This window comes from Peromyscus californicus, unplaced genomic scaffold, assembly GCF_007827085.1.
Source record: "Peromyscus californicus insignis strain IS unplaced genomic scaffold, ASM782708v3 Scaffold_8__1_contigs__length_139910024, whole genome shotgun sequence".
NCBI classification, from domain to species: Eukaryota; Metazoa; Chordata; class Mammalia; order Rodentia; family Cricetidae; genus Peromyscus; species Peromyscus californicus.
Window position 1 is genome coordinate 44,425,696 of NW_026294606.1, and position 27,069 is coordinate 44,452,764.

At 38.5% G+C, this 27,069-nt stretch overlaps 1 protein-coding gene across 4 annotated transcripts in view; it reads left to right on the forward strand.

Annotated features, from left to right (window-relative positions):
• The window catches only part of Pou6f2 (POU class 6 homeobox 2), a 502,001-nt gene that overhangs the window by 118,058 nt on the left and 356,874 nt on the right, over positions 1-27,069 (forward strand). The window lies entirely within an intron of this gene.

Genomic DNA, 27,069 nt, shown 5'->3' on the forward strand with positions numbered 1-27,069 from the left:
AGTTCCATTGAGAGAATTGGTTAACATTTATTGAATAAATATCGACTCGGTTTCGGGTTGCTTTGCAGCCTTTTGTTAAGGGGAAGGAGAGTAAAGAGTTATTATCTGTAGTCAAAAGATGAGAGAAGAGAACTGAAAATGTCAATACAAATCGCTCTGTGCCAGGTAAACAAAGGTGGCTGAAGGCATGGCTCTCAGAAACACATTTTGTCGTCATCATCTGATTGAGTATTTCTTCTTTTAAAAAGGATTGAGGGAACAGAACAGTCCCCTACCCTTCTCCCTACCCCTCTCTCTTTAACGTATTTTAGCCTCACACTAACCATGGCGACAGCCCAGGACCTTTTAGGAATCTGTTTCATAAACAAAATGAGAACAAACAGAGTGCCACTTCAGCAGAGACATCTGTCATTCAAATAGATGACAGTCTGTAAGCCAACTCCAACAACTGTGATCTCTAATCAGAAAGGGGAGCGGGCTGCTGAGGCACGTGCCGGAGTGATGGATGCCGTGAGATGTCTCTGCTGCAGAAGTACTTTACGCTTCTGAGTGACATTAGGTTTCAGAACAGTAGTCTCCGACACACTTGCTCTTAATTATTTTCAAGGGTGTCTGTCTACACACCTGTATACAACTAACCTAGTATAAACAGAGAACTGCTTGTTTACAGATTAAAAAACCGTTCTAAGCCTGAAGTTTGGAGTCAAACAACATCAAAAAATAAAATACTTGGTTAAGAATGCTGATTTAGTTTCAAAATAGCTTTTAATATTTTTTTTTTTTGTAGAGAACAGACAGAGCTTCCTTGGCAGGTAGGTCAATAGCGCTCAGCTGCTCCCACAGAGGATAGCCCTCTACTTATAAATGTTCAGGCAAACACCAGAAGGAAATCACAGAAAGAAACTTTGTTTTGGATTTTTCTTTGGGTAACATACTGAATTTTAGGTAAGAACATAACTGATTCCAGTTTTCAGACATCCTATGGTTACTTTTAGTTCAAAAGGCTATTGCTTCTGAAATCAAACCTTCATACCTAGCTTGGGAGACTTTAGCGTTTCACTCTGAGGAAGTTTTTAGTTGTAGTCCAAGTTTTTAGCTGTGTGAAAAGGTATACCCTGAAACACTCATTTTATTTTAAGACGCTAGTGAGAGAAGTCACATAAAATTATCAGTCCCAGGAAGACAAAATCCATGTGCAGTGCTCTGTGATACTGGATATACTGAGTGAGGCTTTAGCTTTTCAGAAGCCACTGAGCTCAACCCCGACAAAGCAGCAGATATTCAATTATCTGCCCCAAATGTTTCTTGCATTTTTTTTTTTAAAGTAAGAACATTTTGCAGACTTTGGTCTGTGGCTACAAGTTCTTTTTTGTCAGTTGAAGTGATGAGGGGGTGATTGATTGGACATCACATTTGTTTAGATTTTTTGGTGTTGAGAATTGCTTCACATTCTGTATCCTGTTGCACTACTCGGCATGTACAGTGAAGAAAGCTTTGGAAGACCCAACAGGGCCAAAGAAATTTTATTTAAAGTTCCCCGAAATCATTTTAAGTGGAATCTTTCTGGGATGCCAGAGACTAAGGAGTCAGTTTAACTGGAAACTCACAGTGGACTGGGGAGGGCACTTTCCCTGCATCTGGAGACTCTCACCTTCTGAGTGTATGACAGCGAGCCCAGCCAAATCCCCACACTCTGCCTTGGGGTGTTTCATATTCACTAGCTTGTCTTACTCCTCTAGATTGCTTTAAAAACACAATATGAATCTTTCCAACTTTTTCATTAGGCAGAAAAGAAATCAATTGATTTAACAGTCTGGAAAACTTAAGAAAAAAAAATGGAGACAACAGGAGACAGAAATTGTAGGATGTGCCCAGAGATGAGAGCAACTCACTCGCTGGTCTTGTAAGGATGTCCTAGTTATTGGGATGATTGGACTCTCACTTTTGAATAGTACTAAGACTCAGAATTGGAAATTTTAGTTTCTACAACTGTCTAAAACTTTCTGAAGTCATCATCTCGCAGTCTTTCCAACAACTTTGGTGATAACATTTATGATGCAGGCGTGTGCTGTTTTCTATAGTATGTTAATGTTTGGGTCTCCACGTTTTGTTTGTAGACCTAGTTCTAACTGTATTTTCATTTGATAACGGAGAGCTGTGTTGTACCTGGGTAGTCGAGCTTTTCTCTAAACCAGGGTCATTCTGCCGTTTCTCTCTCAAGCCATCATGCCTCTACTTTCTATCTTGTGGATGGAGCCTGTGCTTCTTTTATGAAAGGGACAGATCAGGGCAAATCCTGTGCATTTTGGTATGTTTAGTGTCATGGAGAGACATTAGCCAACAGCAGGGGACAGGAAAGGCTTGCTTTTCCTATTGCACCTGAAATTTCAGTATAAATGGATTTCTTCAAAGCTAGTTCACCCATCTGGGTCTCGCTCAAATTAGTAGTCCAGAGGACAGGCCTGTTTCCTTCACAGTACGGCATCTTCAGCCCAAAACTGCTGGAGAAAGGCTAATGCTGATGCCCTCTATGGATAAACAAAGGAAATTCTAGGAACCATTGGGTTTTTTACGCCTCTCCTTAAATTGCACCTCTGTACTTAACATCATCCAAAGGGAAACATACTGTGCAGAATGTTTTGGTGCTCTGAGCCGCTCAGAATGCTAGAAGGAGGAACAAGAAGCCATATGCCAGCCTAAGTAGAAAGTTCAGAAAAGGGCCCTTGTGTTTTATGAAGTAATTACATCAGAGGTAACATTTTGCTTAACTTGAACAGCCATGGAAACTAAAGTACACTTAAGAGAGATAAATCCACATTTCATTGAGAAACATGTGGTGAAGTAGTTCTCTGTGATATCATTAAGTGTGCATTATTTATTCTTATAAAGCCTGTAGAAAACTACCTCCATTTTCAACTTATGAGCATATTCTCCTAAATTCTGAGCCACAGGAAACAGTACGGATGGAGGGGGTACAGGCTTGCACGTGGGGAATTATTAGAGAAACCGGTGCTGGGTCACATAGTGCTCTAGCTGTACAATCAAATGAGTGATGCCATACAGGGCCAGTCACCAAATATGGGACTAGTGAGGTACTGGAAACTGTACCCCAAACTAGCCTTTGGCAGACAATCTCCAAGGGAAAGGGTTGCTGTGTTTCTCCGGTGACAGTTACATTGCTAATGTCAATGTGGTGCCTCTCTTGTAGTTATGCCCATCAAGCATTCATTGTCCCACATTCAGCAAGCAGGCTGCTAAAATCCGAAAGGTAGTAACCACCACTTCATCAAGAAAATGACTGCAGAAAAGATAAAAATAATACGTATCCCTGGACAAATATCTGTATTCTCAACTGAAGAAGTGGGACCTCCCAAACAGGCCCCAAATACTTCCTCTGTATATATTTGAGATTTGAATGGTGATTAAGAACAGTGCTTCCCCTGGGACAATTCTTATTGTTTCCAGTTAAACCCCGTGATTGCCTGTATTTAAGTTCCAGCTAGCCTGAGTGGCTGTGCTAGGACTAGTGGCTTTTTTCCCTGTTGTATGTCACAACCATGAGCTGGATGTACAGCTCAGAACCTTGAACTGAAAGAGAAACACACCCTGTATGGACGGTGTGTGTGAAATAAAAACAAAACAACAACAACAACAACAACAACTGTTTGTTTCCTTTAACATTGTGGCTTTTTTTTTTCTGGCTTAGCAAAAATCATGATGATACTCGCAAGAGTGAGCCTTTTCAGTATCGTTTATCTGTGAACTATTAGGAAAGGGTTGAAAGCTGGGTCAGTGATTTCTCCATGTTAGGAAAAAGCACTTGTCTGTTTGTTTTCCTTTTCCTTCTACTGAGCTTTGTCCAAAAGCGTGCGTTAGAAAATTTTCTGTTTTTAAATTGCCGTCCGGTTTGACTTGATTAGAATTTATGGCCATGGAGTTATTTTCAATGACAAAAGGATAAAGGACTAAATTGTCTATCACCCCTTGAGACAGTGGTCTCTGCAGGTCAGCAGGGAGGTCACTGCAGGGCATCGTGGGGGCTGCTCTTCGGCAAGGCTGCTTCTTGCCTGTGTGTGCAAGTGGAGGCCTTCGTTATGGGGTCGCTGTCTTCATGACTTTATTTAAACATTTCTCTCAAGGTTTCAATACCTTAGGTGCTTATAATACTCTGATAAAATATGCTGAAGCCAGTAATCAGCACATAGGGCTTAAGCCCCAGAAGGAGTTAGCTGGAAAATGATGAGGATATTTCTCTAGAGAAATATAGTCATTTGAAATACGGAACATGCTTCTACATTTTTAAAAGTTGTTATGCTGTATCAATTGAAAATTCATGTTCTTTTTTCACTAAAGAAAATGTATTTTGCTAAAAAATTAAAATATCATATTTGTAAATCAACTAAATATTTTGAACAATGTATTCTATGCAAAAAACCACTAAACAAAAATCACTAGAAATCTGCATTTATGTAAGTAAATGGGATGCAGGATAAAGTGTTTGGCACAGTTTCTGGTTTAATAGTCAAGCAGGCCTTTGCTCTGCTGCTCTCTGACTAGCAGAGAATGGAAACGCGTACTTAAATATTTTTCTTACATTTGAGGAAATCTGACCCTCTGAAATAATTATTTTAAAAAGTCATTGAGAGGCTGTATGAATTTAGACAGCTTCAGTGGTAATTCTCCTGCCACACTATCATCACAGCATTGCAGTGTAAACAAATCCACTTCAGGTAGTGTTAAGATATAGCCTTTGAAATAAAAATAAATCTAGTAAGAAAGGTGCAGTGTTCAAACTTCTCACCAGATTGTTTGGCTGGAATCTGCTCATGGCTAAGTGGTACTGTACTGGAGCACGGTGCACAACGTGTGACCCAAGATTCAGTGGGGACTTCGATGTACCTTTCTTGTCTGCTCCTCACCATGCCTGTGGTGCTCTGGTCAGGCCAATGTTACAGAAGTTCAGCACTGCAGTGTCCAAGGATTCTGAGAGGGAATGCATCAGCCAGCCAAAATGTGGCTCTGGCTTTCCCTTCTCTCTTGTATTTTGATTGCCATAGCTTACGCACTCTGTTATTGCTGTTAACCGGTTCCGTAAACAGATGAACATACGCTAAGGCATATATGATCCGATTTATCTGCACTCTGTCATTCCTTTAAATGATTCCATCTTAGCCTTTAGAATGCTTTGGTGTTTCCACCTTAAAGGTTACCTGCATGGTAGTGGTTTTGCAGTTTGTCTGGCCTCGTCTGTGTCATAATTAATGGAGAGGTACTTTCCAAGGCTCAGCCTTCAGTAGATCATCTGCTTTCTTAGTCACCTAGTTCAGTTATAGAATTGATATGATTATTTTCAAAAATTGACCAAATAAAATATTCTCCCACATGAGGCCTGAGCTTTAAGTATGTTATCACACAGTAAACACATCATTTGTGAGAGAGCTGGCATCTCTTTGGCGACCTTGCTGGTCTGTGTTTTGGGATTAATAATACATCAGACATCACACATTTAAAAGAAAGTAGCTGTGAAAAGGAAGTGGGGGAGCTCAGCTCTGCTCTTGGGCTGCCCCTGATTACTCAGACCTTTCTTAGGAAAGGGAAGCAGCCTTAGGAGAAGGCATGTTTACCCAAATCTGCACCTGGCCCACTTAACTCACTTCTTGAGTTTCTTATGCTAGAGAGAAAGATAGCAGAGTGTTGAGACCCACCTGGTGCCCTGTTAGGGGGCAATCTGTGTAACATTTCCCGCTGTCAGGTTAATAAATTTTTTAAAAATATCCAAAGGCAGAGGTGGCTACGGGAAGCTCATGGTAACCGTTGCCACTCTCCCTGGATTCCTCTTTTTAATATGCACTGTGGCTCTGGATTTCCTTGTTGGTCGTTTTCCTGGGTTCTGTACTTTGCTGGTATTTTTGTTCAGCTGTTTATGCTACTTGTTACTTTCAACATGTTTATCCTTGGAGATTTCTTTCGGGTTTCTCTTGGAAATCTGAATAGAATTTGTTTTAATTTTCATGTGGCTTTCTGCAATTGGACACACAAGGCATCATGCTCCATTCAATCCAGATGAAGTTTTGAAAGCATCCAGGACTGAACTTATTTGGGGGAATACCTTCAAGTAATGGTTTCATTAAAAATCCATTCATGAAGGAATATTTAGGTCTCAGTAGTAAGCAGGCATGAGGTGATGTCTGGTTAATAACATGTGGACCAACTCTTAATCTGTAAGTGTAAACTCCAATCTTCTGATTGCCAGAGTTAGGTTTCATAAAACTGTGAAACTGAGTCGTATTGTTTAGAGATTTACTCAGTGTTATGCCCTGACCCATGAGAGAGATTATGCCTTTTTTAGTGATTTCAGGGGTCAGAAAAATATTACACTGAAATCTCTTTTCATTAAAGAAAGTTTGTCCTCAGAGAAATGGAAATTAACTTTGTTTTATAAGTATTCAAAGACAAAAGTCCAACACTACCACTTGATATACATGGCTCACAGGATCTCTAAAGCGGTGACTAGTTTACTTATTTTATTTTTTCCTAGTATATTATATGTGTGTCTATGCTTTATTTCAGAATCTTGAAGAAAGACCCCCTTCAAACTTCCTCAGATTCTGTCCTTTGTTTCAGTGTGCTTACTGTTGAACATATAATAAGAATATGCTATGTATTTTACACTAAAATGTTAGCCATCTGAAACTAACACCATTTAAGTACTTTTATTAGAGAACTGTACTACCATCAAAACTACTTAAAGGGGGGAAAGTGATCTGATTGCAATACCAGAAATGAAGAAAATAATAAACACATAAATTAACTTTCAAAGTTCTTTGTGCTATGAGAAATAAGACTCTATAATGAAAGCTGCATTTATTAAGATGGTTAAAACCCTCTTAAGAAAATAACTCCGATAAAACTTGTTGGTTTGCCCTGAGAATGAGATAAGCTGTAAAGGTGTTTTTCAGGAAACCTGTGTTCCAATGATAGACTGAGGGATTCATCAGTTTAATAAGTCTCTCCTCATGTGTCTTTTGGTATTAGCATTTTCTTATACTCTTCTATAAAATATTCACCTATAAAGTGTTTTTCTCTATTGAAATACTTCCCAGACATTTTTGTTTACTACTTTTAATTTTGTTCAACTAAAGAAGAAAGAGAATGATCCAATTGTGACAAAAGTTTGTTAAAGTCAAGAAATCAGAAAAGAAAAAACATTGTGTCCACCTAAAGCGTGCTGGGTATTTTCCTCTTGATTTTCATATATATATATCCATGTACTGCTTCACATTGTCCACCTAGTTGTAGTTCTATGTATTTTATGTCATAAAGTCGATAAAAGCTAATTTATAATACTTATCATTCTTTTAGCTTGTATCATTCATGCACCATTTGAATATACTTCCACATGTTTAAAATAGTAGATATTACATAAATTGGATTAAACTTAAGTTTGCCAATAAAGGACTACTAAGCATATTGCTTTGGGCCTTCTTAGGCTGTAATCCAGTTCCAGTTTCCTCCTGATCCTGGCTGTCAAGTAGCAGGGGAGACAATGGGATTCCCTAGAAATTGTGCAGTTTAATTCAGTAAAGCAATTTGAGAGATCTACATAGTTTGCTGTATAAAGAACATCTGTGCTTTTAAAGCACAATCCACCCAAGCTCAGATTATGCTTATGTTTAAATTATAGAAACTTAGACGTATATCAATTTGTGGATATACATCTATCATAACATACCTGTTTATCGTTATTTTAATCAGCAAAGGGCAGTTTGTTCAACAGTAAGTAAAGTGTTTGGTTACACAGTTCTGCAAGAATTCCGTGTGCCTGATAAACCTTTATGTAGGCATGTGTTGAGCTATGTGGGTTTGTGATACACAAGAAATAATTGCCATTTTAATAATTTGCAATTGAGATAATATGGTAAAACTCATCTTCGTTTGCAGCTTTTGATGGCCACATGTGGTGATTTTTCTCTTAGTACTGGTATAGCAAGATTTACTTTTGCAAATTAATGGTTTTGAGTAATGCACTGAAGACAAGAATCACCCCTGTCAGAGGAGAAGAAAGGCTAAAGGATTAGTTTGGTTTAAAAATGCAAACATTTGAAGCTGTTTAAAAAGCATGAAAGTATTACTGCAGAGTCACTTATTGCCAAAACCAACCAAGGGTAGAAGAGAATAAAAAATCAAATAGGAAAACACGTACCCTTGTATTTAATTATGAATGTATGGAACAGGAGTGGAGGGGTGAACTTCACTTTGTAAGAGCTGGCATCTTTTATTCCCAACACATCCATTTCATTTACCAAAATTTCAGAAGATAGAAATGTATAAAGAAGGAAACAATATGTAAAGGAAGCTGAATGAAGAACACTTTGTACATAACTAACATTTCAATGAACCCATCTAATGCTGTCAATAGACTGCAGTGTAATCAGTGAACGATTGATAGGCAGGGCAAGAGTCCTCTTGTTCCTGTGATAGGACTTTCACAGACTTGAGAGAAAATATACATCTGTGTTTGAGTGTTCCATGGCTCATTTTGTTCAGAGTCTTGAGATTAGTTGAATTATAAACTAACTTATGGAATTACTCAAAAACTCAGGTAGACTGGTCTATGCTTTAGTTTGAAATGTTTAGTTCCTAATGAGCCACCTGGAATCTACAAGGAACCAGAAAATTCTTTAAAAAGTTATGTATTGTTCTTTGAAGGGCTTAATGTCTGCAACTGACTGCTTTAAATAAAAATAAAAAGGAGAAGGAAATAGTGAGCTGGGAGCTTGTGGAGAGCCTTGAGATGGGTGGGACAGCTTAGAAATGGAGCCACAAGTCTTGTGATCAGCAGTGTATCAATATGGCTCTATAATGACATCATAACCTGGACCCTGTAGCGGTTTATGGTTCTTTTGAGAATTCTTATGGATTCTTAGAGTAAGGGAGCTCTGAGAAAAGATCTTGAAAGCTTTCACGAAATCTGGCTGTGTGACAGGGAACTACGATGACTGTGATTTAGCTGCTGAGGAATCCCATCGACCAGGAACATCATTAAATTTTTAAGGTAAAACAAGCCACAGAGCAATTGGTAGATATGAAGGGTACGGAGTGCCCAAAGTGACCACGGGAATTAGAAAGTGAAGGTTCTGAGATGAGAGGCAAAATGCAGTGAGCCCATTGTCGACCTTAATGTCCTGCTTAAAAACAAACAGCATTCTGTGTGTGCAGTGTTCTGAACACTGGAAGCACGTTGGGTATCTGTGTGTGTGTGTGTGTGTGTGTGTGTGTGTGTGTGTGTGTGTGTGTGTGTGTATTTCCTTCATGGAATCTGTCAGAATTGATTGCTGCTCTTTCATTTTCCCTGGCTATTTTTAGTCAATGATAAATAAAGAACCAGAATTGTGAATCTGGCACCAGTGAGATATCACACCAGAAACAGCAGGGAAGAGCCAAGATGAATAACTTTACATCAGTGGATGAGCACAGACCTCAGGCCACTTAACATTTGTAATACTGCTAATTTCTATGGGCTTTTTAAAATACACTTCCACATGAGCTCTCAAAACCCATAAAAGTGTGGCATGTAAAGTAAATTGTTTGTCACTTGCTGTCGGCCTGCCATATTTATTGTCAGGAGAAATGGACATTAGTTGGAAAAGCAGTTGTTAAAGGCCAAACAATTTTTAAAGATGGCAAAGCTGTGCGAGGGCTTTCCTTTTTCTAACAATGAGCCACCCCTTCAGACATCAAAAGACAAGATAATAAGACACTTCAAGCGCAATTCAAGATTATATTCAACATCTAAAGGCTCATCTCTTGTCAGTTTGCATTTACCCTCCGAGGGATGGAGCGCTTCTATCATCTTGCTGTCAAGAGGAGTCTGGGAGAAGAAGCAAGGGCTCTTATTTAACACACTTAGGGTTTTTATTTTTTTATTTTTTTTTTTTATCAAATAGCCCACACTCACTTGGATTCAGTCAAAATGGGGGGATAATTCCAGGAAGGTCATAACAAGTACAAAAATCTCATATTGATTTGTATGATTAGAAGGCATTAGAATCACCCGCTCATGCCAGGTTCTGAGGTTGTGGCAGTTATTTGGTCCAACACTTTGCAATCTGGAAAAAAAAAAAGATGACTAAAATTTTAAAAGTAGATAACTGAAAGCTGAAATTATCTTAATGTACTGTGTCTGAACATTTAGCAAAGGAACATAAAAATAATTTAATGCTTTAACTTAATAATATTGTCAATTACCTTGTTCTTCATGGAATACGGCATGCAATGTACCCAGAAAATAGCATGCTCCTGTTTACCAGCCCAAAGATATATTTTTGTCAAATTATTTTTAAATACTTTCAAAAATTGATTCCATGTTTTTAATATGTAGATAACAGGTGATGACATTTTCAGTATAAATTTAATTACAAGGCTGTTTTGCAATGATTAGCAATGCTTTGTAAATGTTTTACATTCTGAAATGATAACGCTGTTACATTTGTCATTTCGTGCCATCCTTTCCAGAGATGTTGCTAAAGAAATAATAGCAGAGTTATTATGATTATTCTCTACCAAAATAAATCACACTCACTCTTTTGCTCTCTGAGAGTCACATAGCCACACAGAGAAACATTCTAGGCCTTTTGTTTGTTTGGTTTTGTTTTGGGTGTTGGTGAGGACACACTTACAGAAGTTAGAAGAACCACATTTTCTTCTCAAAATAAAACAATTGATGAAAATAAAACCATGATATCCTGGGATTGTTTCTATATTGAATCTTTGAAATTACTTTTCTTAGGAATTTTCATCATCTCTCTGTGTCTCTGCTTCTGATATTTCTCTTCCTCGCTGTGGAGTGTTTTGAGACTGGCTTTCTTCTTCTATACTATATTCTCACATCAAAGCAAAGAAAGTTTCTGTGTGTGTGTGTGTGTGTGTGTGTGTGTGTGTGTGTGTGTGTATACATATGTCACAGTGTCATTACAGTGTGTGATAGAAGTGGCTACCTGATGCTCCATATTTGTTCTATCATTCTATACTGTACAGTTTATGCATTCAACATTCAGCAATGAATTACTTACCTCAATAAATATGCACCAAGTGCCTTCTCTGTGGCAGGTATGTTGTTGAGTGCCAGTGAGGGTATAGAGAATACGGCAGGCAGTAGGAGTAACCAAGTTCAACACTAGGACACGTATCAGTATGTAAAAATGAATAAAGCATGACTGAATAGTCCACATTTCTGGTATTTCTTTAGGAAGTATTGATCTTCAAATTTGTGCATTTCAGAAGTTATTAATTGGTCAGAAGCCTCAAAATTGAGAAAAATTATTATCTCCAAAGTATTGGGAAAGAAAGGAAAGCATTTTTATGAGACTCACAGCCAAGTACATTGGTAATGTTTTGCTATAGTGTTTGGGTCATATATGTAAAAAATTCTGCTTTTTTCTGAGTTTCTTAGTTGTGTCCAAAGGGAAAAAAAACTAGAATTATATTTTCCTAACTGCTTTTTCCTACCTCTGTTCTCTTTCCTAAATTATTGTCACTTATCACTTAACACAGTGCTTAAGGCTGTTGAGTCCAGACTTGAGTTCAGGTTTGACCTGGCCCTGCCACTTATTAGTGATCTCAGCAGCATCCGTGACACACTTAAATTTCTCCTTTTTCATCTCTGATTAGAAGGTCTGATGACACTTCACAGGGCAGTGCTGGTGTTAAAATGATTGACATGTAGAGAGGTCTGTAGAGTTTCCGGCATGTAATACCACAATTAGTTAAACTGAAAATGAATTCACCATTTTCAGAAAGCAATTGATTAATTTTTTTTAGATTTAGATGTGATAAAAAAAAACCAACAACAACAGTTCTGAGATAGTTGGAATGATTTGTACCTCCTCATGAAGAAACATCAGTTCTCAGAGATCTCTGGGCCATAGGGGTATTCTAGGGGTCTTTTTCTCATGATGACAATACCTCTTCCTCATTCAGATACATTAACAGTTGCTTTTTCCAAAAACTCATTCAGGAAGAAATCTATAAATGTGTGCTAGAAGATTCTACAGAAGACTGTAATCCACTGCCTGCATCTTGTAGAGCATATGGGTGAGGGTGGAAAGGTGGGAAAGGGACAGTTTTTATATATACATAATTATCCTGTTCCAAATTTAAAATGTGGGAGACTATAATTCCTTCATATAATTGGAATCTTTAAAATAATGTTGGTGTTGAGAAATAGTGTGTAATGAGAAGCTTATGGAAGGAGATGACACTTCTCTAGCTGGTGGTTTGGTCTCATACCCCAGTAGCTGTCTGCATTTGGGTGGATTCCTCTATGGAGTTCTGGCTATATCTCCAAGTGAATTTGCAAGCTCTTCGGCCAAGCATCAATTTTTCTCTGCCTTGAACACATTTTTTTGCCCAAATCAGGGATATAGCATTTGTCCTTAGGGAAGTATTCTCAGGTCTTTCGTAGACAAAGGAATTTGTGTTCATAGTGTGCCTACTTTTCTTTCTATATCACGAAAGTTAAACTAACAGGCTGGTAAGTGAGGAAGATTAGGACAATATTAAACACTGGTTATGAAGATTCTGTATGGAAGAGCTACTCCTATACAGAGGAATGTTTAGTTAATTTGAGTCCCTTTTCTCTCTGGTAAAAGTGTTTTTCTGAGCCTGAGAATGGACAGTTACCCTGATGACAGCTCCTAAAAGAGTTTGAAGCAGATTTTAATGATCTGACAAGATCATTAAATCTTCAAGAGCAAACTCTTGGAATTTTATTTTAAAAACAACAAACCAAAAGTAAGATGGAGTCTTAATAAGAGCTATTGTTGCAAGACTTGACTATGCTTGTTGGAAACCATATTTGAGGGAAGAAGCATCGCTACCTTTCTGAGAATGGACATTTAATTTGAGAGGATGAAAACTTAGTTCCCTTTATGAACACAAAGTGGCCAGGGTAAGAAGGTTCTCTTGTTGTTGTTGTTTCCATGGCAACATGTTTTAATTACATATTCATATCACATACACATTTCTTAGAAATTATTGACACTTTCAGATCAATTTATTTGCACATATGTGAACTACTCTGTGTGTGTGTATGAGACAGATAACATGTGCTTTCATATTGAATTAATGTACATAATCATGTTAATATCAAGTAGAACAGGCAAGCTTTCTCTCTCTCTTACTCTCTCTTTTGAGACAGAGTTTCACATATTTCAGACTAGCGCTGAACTCACTAAATAGCCAAGGGTAATCCCAAATTAAACTTCATTTTTAAATTTTATATATTATTATTATTGTGTGTGTTAGCATGAAGGGGCAGGGTTTTTATGCACAACATACGTGTTGAGGGCAGAGGACAACTTTTGAGAGTTGGGTATCTCCTACCATGGGATGCGGTGAGAGAACTCAGGGCATCAGGCTTCAGCAGAAGCAAATGTTTCCATCCATTAAGCTATCTGGCCAGCCCAAATGTCATTCTTAACTACTTCAATCTAAATGTCAACCCTAAGAAGAAACAAACAAAAAAATTTTCTCTGCCTTGATAGTCTATGGAGGCTCCTAAAATGTCTTCCTTTAAGATCCTTGAAACTGATGGTCTTGAACTTCCCTCGGGAAGAGCAGCCTGGGAGAGCTGTGCCAGAGTAGGGAGATGTTGGTTAAAGAGTAGAGAGCTTCCACTGGGATGGGCATGCCTTTGTGCACAGCAACAATTCTGGTTAGTAATGTATCATACGTTTGAAAGTTGTCCAAACAGTAGATGTTCAATGTTCTTCACACTGAAACATAAAGTGGCAGGTGTATTAATGAGCCCAATTAATCCTTGCAGAATGTACACTCTTGTCAAACATCACATGCACCTTGTAAATTTATACAACTATTATTTATCAATTAAAAAGAAGATATTAAGAGGCAGAAGAATTATCTCAGTGGTTAAGAGCGCTGGCTGCTCTAACAGAGGACCTGAGTTTGGTCCTGGGCACTGGCATGGTGGTTTACTACCATTTGTAACTCTGGTTTCAGGGAATCTGATACCCTCTCTTGCCCTCCATGGGCACCAGGCATGTGTGTGGTAGTCATACATGCACGCAGGGAAAACATTCATGCACATAAATCGAAAATAGTTTAGAGAATAAAACCTTTAACTGTAGCTTATCTTCACTTAAAGCATTACAACATGTTTGTTCACTGGGGGGCTTTCTTTAATATTTCTTGTGGATAAACAATAGTTTTATACCTCTTTTTCAAAGGGCACTTGTCCAGTCCTTCAGAGATGCATCTTTTCCTATCAGGTATCATCATTTAAGAGAAAAATCTATAGAATCTATAGCGGGATATTCTTAGCCAATGTCACACCACTTCAGTGAAGTAAAAGGGGCCAGATGTGCATAAACATTCAATATTCTTCAATTGTTGTCTATGTTAAACATGTTGTAACATTTTTTTCCCAAAAAGTAACATTTATTGAATGTTCCCCAGCCTACTCTCTTTCCTTTCTGATGGTCAAAATATTTTGATCAAGCTTCTTGGTTTTTCCACACTGCAGCTCATCCTGCCTTCCCTTGTGTTACGGCTGCTCTCTCATTTTTTCCCACTTCTTTTACAGTCACTCTCAGTGTTCGCCTGGTATTATAATGACTTGTGCATTTGTCTGCCTCCCTTGCTGGGTAGCAAGCCCCTAGAGGAGAGATAATAGATCTTGCATATATTAAGTACCAGATAAATGTTTTTTTGAATTGAACCACTTCTGAATTGGATGTTTCTGGACATCATCCACACTTGGTAAATACTTACTGAATATTAAGGGAAAATAGACTCTACCCACAGGAGTCTACTGTCCTACCTAGGGACATAAGGAAAAAATAGGAGGTCAAAGAGAATGACAAAGCCAAGATAAAGAAATGAGTGTCCACATGTCAACAATTATTTATTTAGTACATTTGTGAAAGCATTGTACTAGGTTTGTATAAAAGAGTGGTAACTAAGACAAAATTTGTCCCTGTCCTCACAGATTTTACGGATAATAAACAATGCAAGTACCAAGTAATGCTTGTCTAGAAATTTAATAATTTACTATTTTAAGAAATGACCTGAAAGAAAGGGGGGATATGTTATAGGAATGAATAATGGGAGCAGAGACATAGAATCATTTGTGGGAATAGCTTTGCTAAAGAGCCTCGCAGGGACAATATGTAGATACCATTTGGAAAACCACTTCTCTCCCTTTATAGGATGATCACACACAATGTCCTTCTTCCCCTAAACGAAGAGAAGTATGACCCCAAAGTAGTCAAAGTTGCTATCTCTCTTCTGGGAGGGTAATTCTTGAGTTGAATGGCCTAAGAACTACAAAACTGTTAGCGTGGGTCTAGATGGTAGTGCCTCAAGGGATATAAATCGAATATCAGAAGTTAGCATTATCTATTGCTGTGCTGACTCTCCAAATTAGTAGCTCACAGAGGGACATTTATTGTGCTCACACACCGTCGTCTTGGGTGGGTCTATAGTAGACAGTGGGCTTCTGTCTCACTTGGTGTTATCCAAGTGAGATGATGGAATCCAATGCGCAGGTGCGGGGAGAACAATCTGAAGGCTGATTTTCTCAATTCCTGATAGTTGTGTCTGGAGCCTGGCTGGAACATTAGCTGGAATCATTAGCCAGAGTGCCTCCTGGGCTTCTCCCTGTGAGCTGGGCTTCCTTATAGTGTTGTAGCTGGGTTCCCAGACAAAGCACTGATCAAGAGAGGACAGGGGAAGAGAAGTCGGAACTGAGGAATCAGCAGGTGGAATCTAACTTTTCTGAGCTAGCTCCAGTTTTCTAACCTGGCCTTGGAAGCCAACAGTGTCACTTGCACTATTACTTTCTATTCATTTGAATCAAGTCGTTAAGGCAGATTAGGGTGGAAAGAGAGACACACACACACAGAGAGACAGAGACACAGAGAGAGACAGAGACACAGAGACAGAAAAGAGACACACAGAGAGGCAGAGAGAGACAGATGGAGAGAGAGAGAGAGAGGGAGAGAGAGAGAGAGGGAGAGAGAGAGAGAGAGAGAGAGAGAGAGAGAGAGAGAGAGAGAGAATTATATACTTTGTCAAGAATGGTGTCACATTTATAGATGAGTTTTGAAACCAATACAAAGTTCCTCTCACTTCTGTACATCTATTTCTTTTCTGTTTGAAAAAACTAAACTACATAAGTGCACTTGGGAGGCAATGCCCTACTATCAGTTAACAAATATTGTAATGTGTCTGAGTATGTTGTTTGAGACAAGGTTAATGGGGATGATGTCTATAGCATTCACTGAGGACAGCTTAATACATTTTTTTTAATAGTTGTGTTTAGTTCTGCTGAAGGTTAACTTTCTTTTTACCACTTTTATTTTCTTTGCAATGATTAAGGAGCATACTTTAGATTTTGGAAACTGGGCCTCTACTCTATAAACATGAAAAAAATAAAAGCAGTCTGGTGTTAAGAGTCAGGGGCAGATGGAAGATAGATTCTGGGAGCCCACTATGGCCAAACTTATGACAGACCATTGGTTATAGCAAATGAAAATAGATTTCCCAAACCTAACATATTAAGTTCAATACATTTCTCTTCAGTAATAACTGACAGAAATTTAAGTTATAATATACCATCTCTGAGCCTTTATATCCGCCACTGGACAGTCTAAAGAAGAATGGGTCAGTAAGAGAGAAAGGTGATGTGCTTGATGGTGTTTCACGTCATCATTGTTTCTAAGAAAATTATCTTTTCCACAATTTTCTTAAAGTGTTTGAAATTAGATTCTGCATTTGAAGATTGTTCTGTTTCAAATTTTTCCACTGGTTATACCAAAGAGATTCATGCTTCAAGCATCCTGAATCTTTACAAAAGTCAATTTTATGTGTCTTTTTTTCTATTTTATTAATTAAAAAATTTATTTATTTTTTCCAGCCCAATCACAGTTTCTCTTCTCTATCTCCTCTCCTCTCAGTCCCTCCCCTCAACCTTCCTTCTCCCCCAACCCCGATCTACTCCTCCTCCTTTCTCTTGAGAAAAGGGCAGGCCTCCCATGTATCTGCCAACCATGACATAACATGTTACAGTAAGTCCAGGCACCTCCTCTCCTATTAAGGCTGGGCAAGGCAACCCAGTGGGAGGGAAGAGTCCTGAAAGCAGGTAGCATAGTCAGAAACAGCCCCTGATCACACTCTTAAGAGTCCCACAAGAAGACCAAGCCACACAAATGTATCATATGTGCAGGGCCTAAGTCAGTCTCATGCAAGCTCCCTGGTTGGCAGTTCAGTTTCTATGACCCCCTATGTGCCCAGGTTAGTTGATTCTGTGATTTTTCTTGTGGTGTCCTTGACCATTCTGGTTCCTGCAACCCTTTCTTCCCCTCTTTCACAGAATTCCCTGAGCTCTGCCTAATGTTTGGCCATGGGTCTCTGCATCAGTTGCTGGGTGAAGCCTCCCTGATATCAATTGGGCTAGGCAACAATCTATGAATATAGCAGAATATCATTAGGAATCATTTCATTGTATTTTGGGTTGTGTGTGTGTGTGTGTGTGTGTGTGTGTGTGTGTGTGTGTTTTCTATCCTAAGTCTCTGGGCTGTCCATCCTTTGGGTACTGGCCCTCCAGGCAGTGTCAGGGGTGGGCTCTCTCTCAGGATATGGGTCTGAAGCTGGACCAGTCATTGGTTGGCTACTCCCAAAATTTCTGCACCACCTTTACTCCAGCTCAATTTGCAGGCAGGGCAAATTGAAGGTCAAAGGTTATGTGTTAGGTTGTTTCTTAATGTATCATAATTTCTAGTAAGAATGGCCATTGCAGGAAAAATGGAGAGTCTTAGATGTTAGGCAGAGGAGTGTAAAGTGCTTTCCAGCTCTGTTGAGGAAAGTAAGGAGCCAAGGTTTGCATGAGAAATTTTGAATGAGCAATGCTTAGTTATGGAGTTGACAAATGGTAACTTGGTTCAATTGTTATGCATTTTTATTGCATCAATTGCTAGCAGGTTTTACTAACTGAAAATATCAAGTCCTAAACTCTGAATTACTTTGCTACCGTGAAAGGTCTAACTCACGGGCATGCTTTGTTGTTCCATTTCCCCCAAGGCCTGCAGCTCCCCTCTTGGTGCCTTTTCATACCCAGGATGGACAGGGTAGGTGTCTAAGACAGAAAGGCAGTAGCTCACCAGGAAAGCATGCTGAGGTCGGTATTGTAACCATTCTCCATGTTCTCGGTAGTGAGGTACCATTCCAATGCCAGGATTGGAGGAGGGACAGGCCAGGCTGGAAGACTAGGGAGGTGTGAGGAATCTTAGGCAGATAAGACATATTTTATTCACTGGCACACAGGCTGTTAGGCAGGCAGCTGCTGGCAGGCACCCAGACACACAGCAACACAGACAGTCTTCACACAGGTGGGAATAAACATACAAACACGGACTAGCACCCAAGCCACACAGGCCTATAGATAGACATATATACAGGCAGGCTGGCAAAGGTGAAGATAAGGTCCTCTGACCTCAAGGATATACATACATACATACATACATACATACATACATACATATGTATATATATATGTGTGCATATATATATGTAAATACATATGTGTGTATATATTTGAGTACTCTGCCTCCCCCTTAAAAGCAGTTACATAACAGATTATATCAATTATTATTTTGGGGATCCCCAGACATTTGGTATCAACCATCTTTTTCTGACTTATAACATCCCCAGATGCCTGCCATTAGCCATCTTGCCTCATGCCAGATATCCATATTAGCACTATGCTATCTAAACATAAACTAGTCCATAAGACTTCTGATCTCTTACACAGCTGTAGCACGAATCTTAGAAGGTCTTATTAATAAGATCAAACATGAAGCCAGGTTTTGGGGTGAATGCTGGAAGATCAGACAAGCAGAACAAGCCACAGCTACCTCACCTCGCCAGTTCCTCAGCTGATCCTGTTTCCTCAGAATGGAAGCCTCTGAGTCCTTATCCAAATGAATCTCAGCTGAACTGCTTCTTGAAAGCCTGAATGCTTAACCAGTCTAGTTCCTGGTCCTCATGCCTTATATACCTTTTTGCTTTCTGCCGTCACTTCCTGGGATTAAAGGCTCGCTTTCTGGGATTGAAGGCATGTGTCACCATGCCTGGCTGTTTCCAATGTGGCCTTGAACTCACAGAGATCCAGAGGGATTTCTGCCTCTGGAATGCTAGGATTAAAGGTGTGAGTGCCACCATTTTCTAGCCTCTGTATCTAGTCTCTTCTGTTCTCTGAATCCAGATAAGTTTATTAGGGTGCACAATATTTTGGGGAACACAATACCACCACACACAGCATGTGCCAAAATATGCAATATGAAATCTACTCTGCAGAGCTCTTTCCTTAAATCCACTGAGAAGAGCTTCATGATAAAGTAGCCATGCTAGTGTATATCCACATGCTAAGTTTTACTGTCTGCAGCCTTCAGTGGTAGAAGTCGTGGTTCTGACTCTGTAACAACTTCAACATATTGTTACTCTGAGAAACTTCATGAAGCAGATATTTACCAGGATTTGGCTGTTAAACCTCAGCTAATACAGTTTACAGAATTATAATCATTCTTTTCTCCACCAACTCAAACCTTACAGTTGCTTTCTTAGTGATCTCAGAATAAATTGCAAACTTCCGCAATGTTGTTTCCATGACACATATAGCTTTATGCTATACTCTCTATATATCTATATTATATTAATCTAGGCCTATGTGTCCTTGTAAGCATTCACCATTATCATGACATAGCCTAGAACTGTCTGAAACAGGAGACTCAGTTGACCAATTTTCTTTATCAGGTTGGTCTGTGGATGTGTTTGTGAGGGACTGTCTTAGTTGATTACTATAGGTGGGTCAAGACCATTATGGATATAATTCCATGCAAAAATGGTCTTGGGCTTACAAGAAAGTTAAGTGAGCATGAGCCTGAGTTAGGAGCAAGCTGCATTCTTCCATGGCTTCTGCTTCAAGTTCCTGCCATGACCACAGCAACAGCAATCAAACTATAGCGATATGCTATGGTGTAATTTGTAACGTGCTTTTCCATGTCTATACAGTTTTATAGAAATTACATGTGTTAAAGAATTTTCTATTCAAATCCCCCTAATATTTTATCAGTAGCTTGAATGATGATGAAGTATTTCTTCATATAGGCAAATCATTATTAAATCTACCCTTTCTTATCAGATAGATTGCTTCCAAAATTTTAATAAAACATTTCTATAGCTAAAACTTGGTTTGTGTACTCAGACATTCTCATTTCTTGTCAAATAGATTGTTTCAAAAATTAAAAAAGAAAAACACTTCTATAGCTAAAACTTTGTTTACATACTCAGACATTTCCTTAGGATTATGTGATAGAAATGGAGTTGGGAGGCCATAGCCATGCCCATTTCAACATTTCCCAGAGGACATGCAAATTTATAAATCTGTGAATAGTGTTGGAGAGTGTTCTAATTCCTTCAGCAATTATTATGAAAAGTTTTACTTTAGATTTTATTTCATTTCATATGTATATATGAATGTCTTGTATCCGTGTATGTAAGTACAACAGGTGCATGCTTGGTGTCCTAGGAGGTCAGAAGAGTGCATCACATCCCTGGATGCCTTGGAACTGGGGAACCATGGAAATCAAACCCAGATTGTCTAAAGAGCAGAAAGTGATCTAAACTGCTGAGCTATCTCTACAATCCACCAAATCCAATTTTTATCTTAAATGTTTGGGTTTATAAAATGTAGTGGGTGAGAAATAGTAAATAATTGTCTTTGATTACTAATTAGATTGAATAATTTTTATGTGACATTTGACTTTTTTTTAAACATTTCTTTTATTGGGCAATCTTTGTCACTGTCTTATACAAATTCCCAATCTAAAAAGATACTTATTACTATTTTTCCAATATTTTATAAACACCAGTGGACTAGTAACCAGTAGGAGCTAACAATAACATTGCCCAAAGTATGATGCTGAAATGTTTCTTTTGATAAATACATATCTAGATAAATAAATAAGTCTCTAAAACCATCTACTGGCTTATGTATGGAAGGGTATTACCATATTGACACTGGGCACTGATCCCAGAACATGTGTTCTAACTCTGAGCCACATATAGCCTGATAGTTGCTTGAATACAGACAGAGAGGGTATGGCATATTTAAATTGGACAAATTGGGGAAAGTTTAACAATAGCACTACCTATAAAGCTTAGCTAAGATGTTAAAAAAACAGAGTGTAGAAGAACCCTGCATTTAAAAGCACAGCATTCTTATTATCCTTTGGCTCCTAATATATTACATCCTGACCACAGTTTCACCTCCCTTCTCTCCTCCTCTCCCCGCCAACATACCTCCCTTCTCCCTCATATCCACTCCTCCTCTGAGGCAGCTCTCCTAGGGATATAAACCAAACATGGCATATCAAGTTGCAATAAGACTAGGCACATCCCCTCATATTAAGGCTGGATGAGGCAACCCAGTAAAGGTCCCAAGAGCAGGCCAAAGAGTCAGAGACAGACCTTGCTTCCACCACTAGGGGTCCTATAAGAACATCAAGGTACACAACCATAACATATATTCAGAGGGACCTAGATCAGATCCATACAGGCTTCCTGATTGTTGCTTCAGTCTCTGGAGCCCCTATGAGCCATGGTTAGTTGATTCTGTGGGCCATTTTCTCTTGGTGTCCCTGACCCCTCTGGCTCCTTCCACACGACTCCCCAAGCTCATTCTGATGTTTGGCTGTGGGTCTCTACATCTGCTCCCATCAATTGTTGGATGAAACCTCTCTGATAATCTTTTACATCACCAGAGTTGTAGGGAAAGGGCCATTTCTGTGGAGGGATGCAAGTATCCTAAGACTCCACAAGGAAGAACAAAGAAATAAGTTTCCAAACTGAATTCTATTATGTCCCTCCAATAACAAAACCAAATGGGAAGGGGAGGGCAAGAACTGGCTTTGAAACAGTTTATATAGATGAACCTCCAGGAACACAGAGCAAGGCTGAGAGGTAAAGGGCAGAGTGCAGCCTGTAAGGATGGATGGTGTTAGCCAATGGAATAGAAGCGTAATTCTAGTATCCATCTCAAGTCCCACTTTGCCACTTAACTGCTGTTTAATGTCTATGATCATCATCTGGATCATGAGGATAACTGTAGTTCCCTCTTCATATCACTTCTCTGATGATAATTGAAGAGCTGAAGCACCTGCGATCATCTTGGCGTACAGTGTACACAGGGTGTGTGCTGTTGCAGGAGGCGGGAGAGGACCTAAGGAAACTGGGATGCTTTCTTTTTCTTCCCCCTTTCTTCATTCCTTTAATCACAGCTTTGGCCATGGTTTCTGGTTGAAATTCAGCTCAGCATGTGCAGTGTAAGTTGCCAGAGGCCAAGACTGTTCCTTTACTCAGGCCTCATCTGGAGCATTCACTGCAATGGCTCCTGCTCAGCATCAGTCAGACATAAGCACTGTCCATGTGTGTTAGTCACCTCTGACCACGGTGCAGGGGAACACTGGGGTCCTTGTGTGCTGTCCCAAGAGCTTCATCATCTTTCTCCTGCATAGACACTCCCCACTGTGGTCCTTACTTCCATTCAGGGAAGTTTGTCAGAAAACTTATGAAATAAAATGGATGCATGCTCAATAGCACTTTAGTTTGTACTGTAATAACTGTATGGAACGGACTTTTAGCACTGACTTACAGTCTTTTGTTTCAACTTTTCCTTTCTAGATAAATTCCACAAAATAAATCAGAGAGGTCTGTGTACATAGACCACAACAGCAGATTTATCCACAGCCTTCAGATTTTTAGATAGTAATTTACAACCAAAATATGCCTTTATTTGGAACATGAATTTAAAAGTTTCTCATTCAAAACACGAAGAAAACTTCAGATAACTGTAAGCAGAGGCATTTACTAGATGTCCTTAATTGTCTCTCCATCAGTCTGAGTTGGCTGTTAATTATAAAATGCTCCCTATCTTAACAATAACCGGCAGACATGAAATTGCCACATTGTGTTTGTTGATATTGTTCCAAGCTGTTGTTATTTAGCCTGAGATTGTGTTTGAAAAGGAATAAATCCTTTCTGGTGCATATTAGCACAGCATGGCTGTGCGTGCCAAAAGGCATTGCTTCCCCCTGCATGATGAGGTGACAATATAGCTTATTCTATGAGGGGTTCCTTCCCCCTGCATGACGAGGTGACAATATAGCTTATTCTATGAGGGGTTCCTTCCACCTGCATGATGAGGGTTTAGCTTATTCAGTGAAATAACTTCTGTATGTAATTATAATGTATTTATAGGATTGGCAAAAATATTGTTTTTAATCAGGTGCTTTATATTGTATTTTAAAGGCTTGAAATACTTATTAGAGATGAAGCTGTTACATGCATTGTAGAGTATACAATATCTAATGTACAAGTAGAATTGCTGGTGAAGTTATTCTGAGTGATATTTCTAGTTTGAATTAATGATTCCAGAAGGCTCAGCAAGAAGTCTAGTAGTCAAGGAACAACTTAAGAACCACTACTCATCTAGCTCCACCATACAGATGCCTGGAGCTGACTCATGCCTATGGGGAAGGAATAGTCTCTATATTTTCAAGAATTTCATGATGCAGCCATTTGACAATTACCTATTATGAATTCAACTATTTAGTCCTACAATTACATAAAGTATACTAAAATCAAATGTGGCAGGGTAGTACACTTCCCTCACTGTGGCCTCATTGTCTCATTGTTGAGAGAGAGTATTGTGGTGAAGCAAGACCTAATGTGTTCCTCAGGGCATGCTCTCACAGTGACCTTCTTCCTCCCTCTAAAACCAACCTCCTAAGGGTTCCTTTGCAGCATAGGCTGGCTACCAAACCTTTAGTGAATGGCCTTTGGCAGAAAGTTCAGATTCAAGCCTAACAGACATGACATGCTACTGTGAGCCCATTCTCAGCTCTGTGTTTAATGATACCATGTTGGTAGCTTAATTGGACATTGAGAAAGTATTTACATATTAGAAATTGGCCTGTGTTTGGTCTACTATTTTGTTGAATGTGTAAAAATGAGAAAGTGATAGTAAACATGTTAATAATATAAATCTACTGAAAGTACACTTTCTAAAAGTTTTGTACAGTTAGTAGAATAAATAAATGAGAAAATAATCTTTTTGTTATTCAAAAACACTGTGATTCTGCAAGGAGTTTGTGTGTGTTGTTGGTAAATGAAGATTCAATACACACCTTTCTTATTTGTCTTTTTCTTTACTTGATCAAATACATGGAAATACGCTCTGACATCCAGTTAGAATGTTTGTCAATGACATGAATGGCTTTTTGATGAGTCAAATAATAAGCACATTTGCAGTCTCATTTTTGTAAGACTGCTGCTAGTAGTATAATTACAAAAACTCACACTGGATTTTATATGAAATAAAAAGCTATAGAATTATAAATATATAGAATATGGCTAAATACATTGTATATATTCATGTTATTTAGTAATTGAATGTTACACTTATTGTGTTGATTGATACTAATATTTGTATGCATATATACATTCATACTTTTCTCCAAAGTAGTTTATTTTTAAATAATTATTTCTATGCAATTGATTAGAGGGTATTAATCCTCGGGCTCCTTGTTCTATTTGTCTTGACATATTAACTTCAAGTTCATGAGAACCCCAAAAGATTAATAGGTCTTACTAAGAGTTATTAACCCAAGGAACATGGTGAAGACATTTGGACTATTGTGATAGCATTTTTTACTCTACTACCAGTAATTTTTTTCAAGAAAAAAAGATATTTATGAATTATTCTTAGCATTTAAATTTATGTGGATAGTGAAAAGGTTTGTTTTTTCATGTTAAGATAATTACAGGCCCTCTGCTCAGCTGTTCATTATTTAAGTTCCTATTTCTTTGCATAAGTAATGCAACAAATACTAAAATCATAGATGTTACCCATTGTACCCAATAGCTGCATTATAATCATATATAAATATTTTAGCTATAGGTTAGATGAGATGCAGATGTAGAGGTGTATGCAAATGACCAAGTGACATGGATGCTCCTAAAAATGAGCTGCATTTCCTTTTGAAATGAAAGAAACCAATCAGATCGTGGAAACTTCCCTGAAAGAGGAAGGGCTGCACAGTCACATCAACACAAGGGTTCAGTAAGGAGACACGACAGCCACACTCCAGAGCTGGAAACTTAGAAGCCACAGAAGAGGTCTTCAAACTCTAGGAAGGGTTTGGAAGGATAGGGAAATACCAGTCTTAATCTGAGTAACTTCTAGGAACTAAACAAGCCTCAGGAAGTCATGGGTAGCTGGCTTTGGCACAGTGCAGGAAGATTAGCAAGTAGAGCTGTCAAGATTGAAAGGCAGCCTGCTGAGGAGAGGGCAGCGCCCTTACCATCAGAAGTCTTCAGGTAGAGCTGAAAGATCTGGTAGATGGGATGCAGATGACCACGAAGTTACCCTTCCAAGTGTGTAAGTCTGTGAACTCCTAGCCCTTGGGAAACTGGTTAAATGTGTTGGTTAACAATCTTAAGAACTGTAGTTAGCTATAATTTTGAAATAAACAAGCTTGTGTGCTATTTTTAACTGAATAAATGCAGATAAAATTTTGCTAGGAAAAAAAAAGCCCCTAAGTAAAAGTACTCTTGGGGGCCAGAGAGATAACTCGGGTGCTAAAGCGCCTGCTGTGTGACATGAGGATCCAAGTTGGAATCCTTAGTGCCCAGGTGAAGCCTGTGTGTGGCAGTTTGCCTATACTCCCAGCAAATATGAAGTGGAGACTGCAGAATCCAGAAATCTCTTATCAGTTAGTCTAGCAAAAAGACGTGTTCCAGGCTTAGTGAGGAATCCTGTCTTAAAAATAATGTGGAAAGTAATAGAAGACACCAATGTCAACTCTTGGCCTCTGCTTAAGTACCCACCTGCACACAGACCCCACATATATATATGCACACTCAAACATATAACACACAAACATTCACCACCCCTAAAGTATTTCTTATAATAGTAGTATTTCTGTATTCTTCAGGTAGCACATAGCACAATGGTCCTGCTAACAGCAGATTACATTATTATATAGGTCGTATACTTGATCATAAAGACTTTTTTGTCCATTCACTTTTCAATATAGTTAATACATAGGCAAAAATAAGTTACAGGATAGAAAGGAAACATTAAAAAATCTCAACAATATTTAAACTGAGTTACTTTGGCAAGCTTTTTCAATATCCTCATGAAATTATCGGAGCTTAGTATTGAGTGGATTTTTTTTTTGTATTACTTTTAAAAATACATTATCCCCTCCAGAGACCAATTATATCCCCCCAAATCAGTATTTTACTTGAAAAAGTTCATAGATCAAATGAACAAAAATGAAACTTGACTGGCAACCTGGAATATGAATTAGATGTGGCTGTGTGGCTATGGAATCTCTGTGTGTTAAAAGGATTTGTGCTCATTAGCAATGCTAATCAGATTGCTACTGTTCCGCCCCCTGAGAAAAGACACTGCTATCTGAAGCCATTATGGATTAGATGTTTATATTTTTAACCCTCTAATTAACTACTCAGGGTTTTTATAAGACAGTTAAAATTTTTGAATTATAATTTTATTCTTACAGGAGAAAAAGTTATTCTAAGAATCAGACAACTTACATCGATATCTTGGTTTCAAACTTGAATCACCTCAGATATATAAGACAAAGAAACGTGATATAAAAAGCAACTTAGAGAAAAATTCTTAGTTCTCTCTCTCTCTCTCTCATTTAAATTCAGAGTAAGGTCTCTTAGTACCAACTTTGTAGAAATATATCATCAGGGTTTGCAAAAGACCAGGGAGAAAGTATTCTAGTCTTGTTTTGTTTTGATACTTGTGTATGTGTGTGTGTGTGTGTGTGTGTGTGTGTGTGTGTGTGTGTCTGTGTGTCTGTGTGTGTGTGTCTGTGTGTGTGAAGTAGCAGGAATAGAAAAAAGAACTTTTTTAAAATTTGGAAGAAATGTAAAATACCAGCACTGAACTGTCTCACC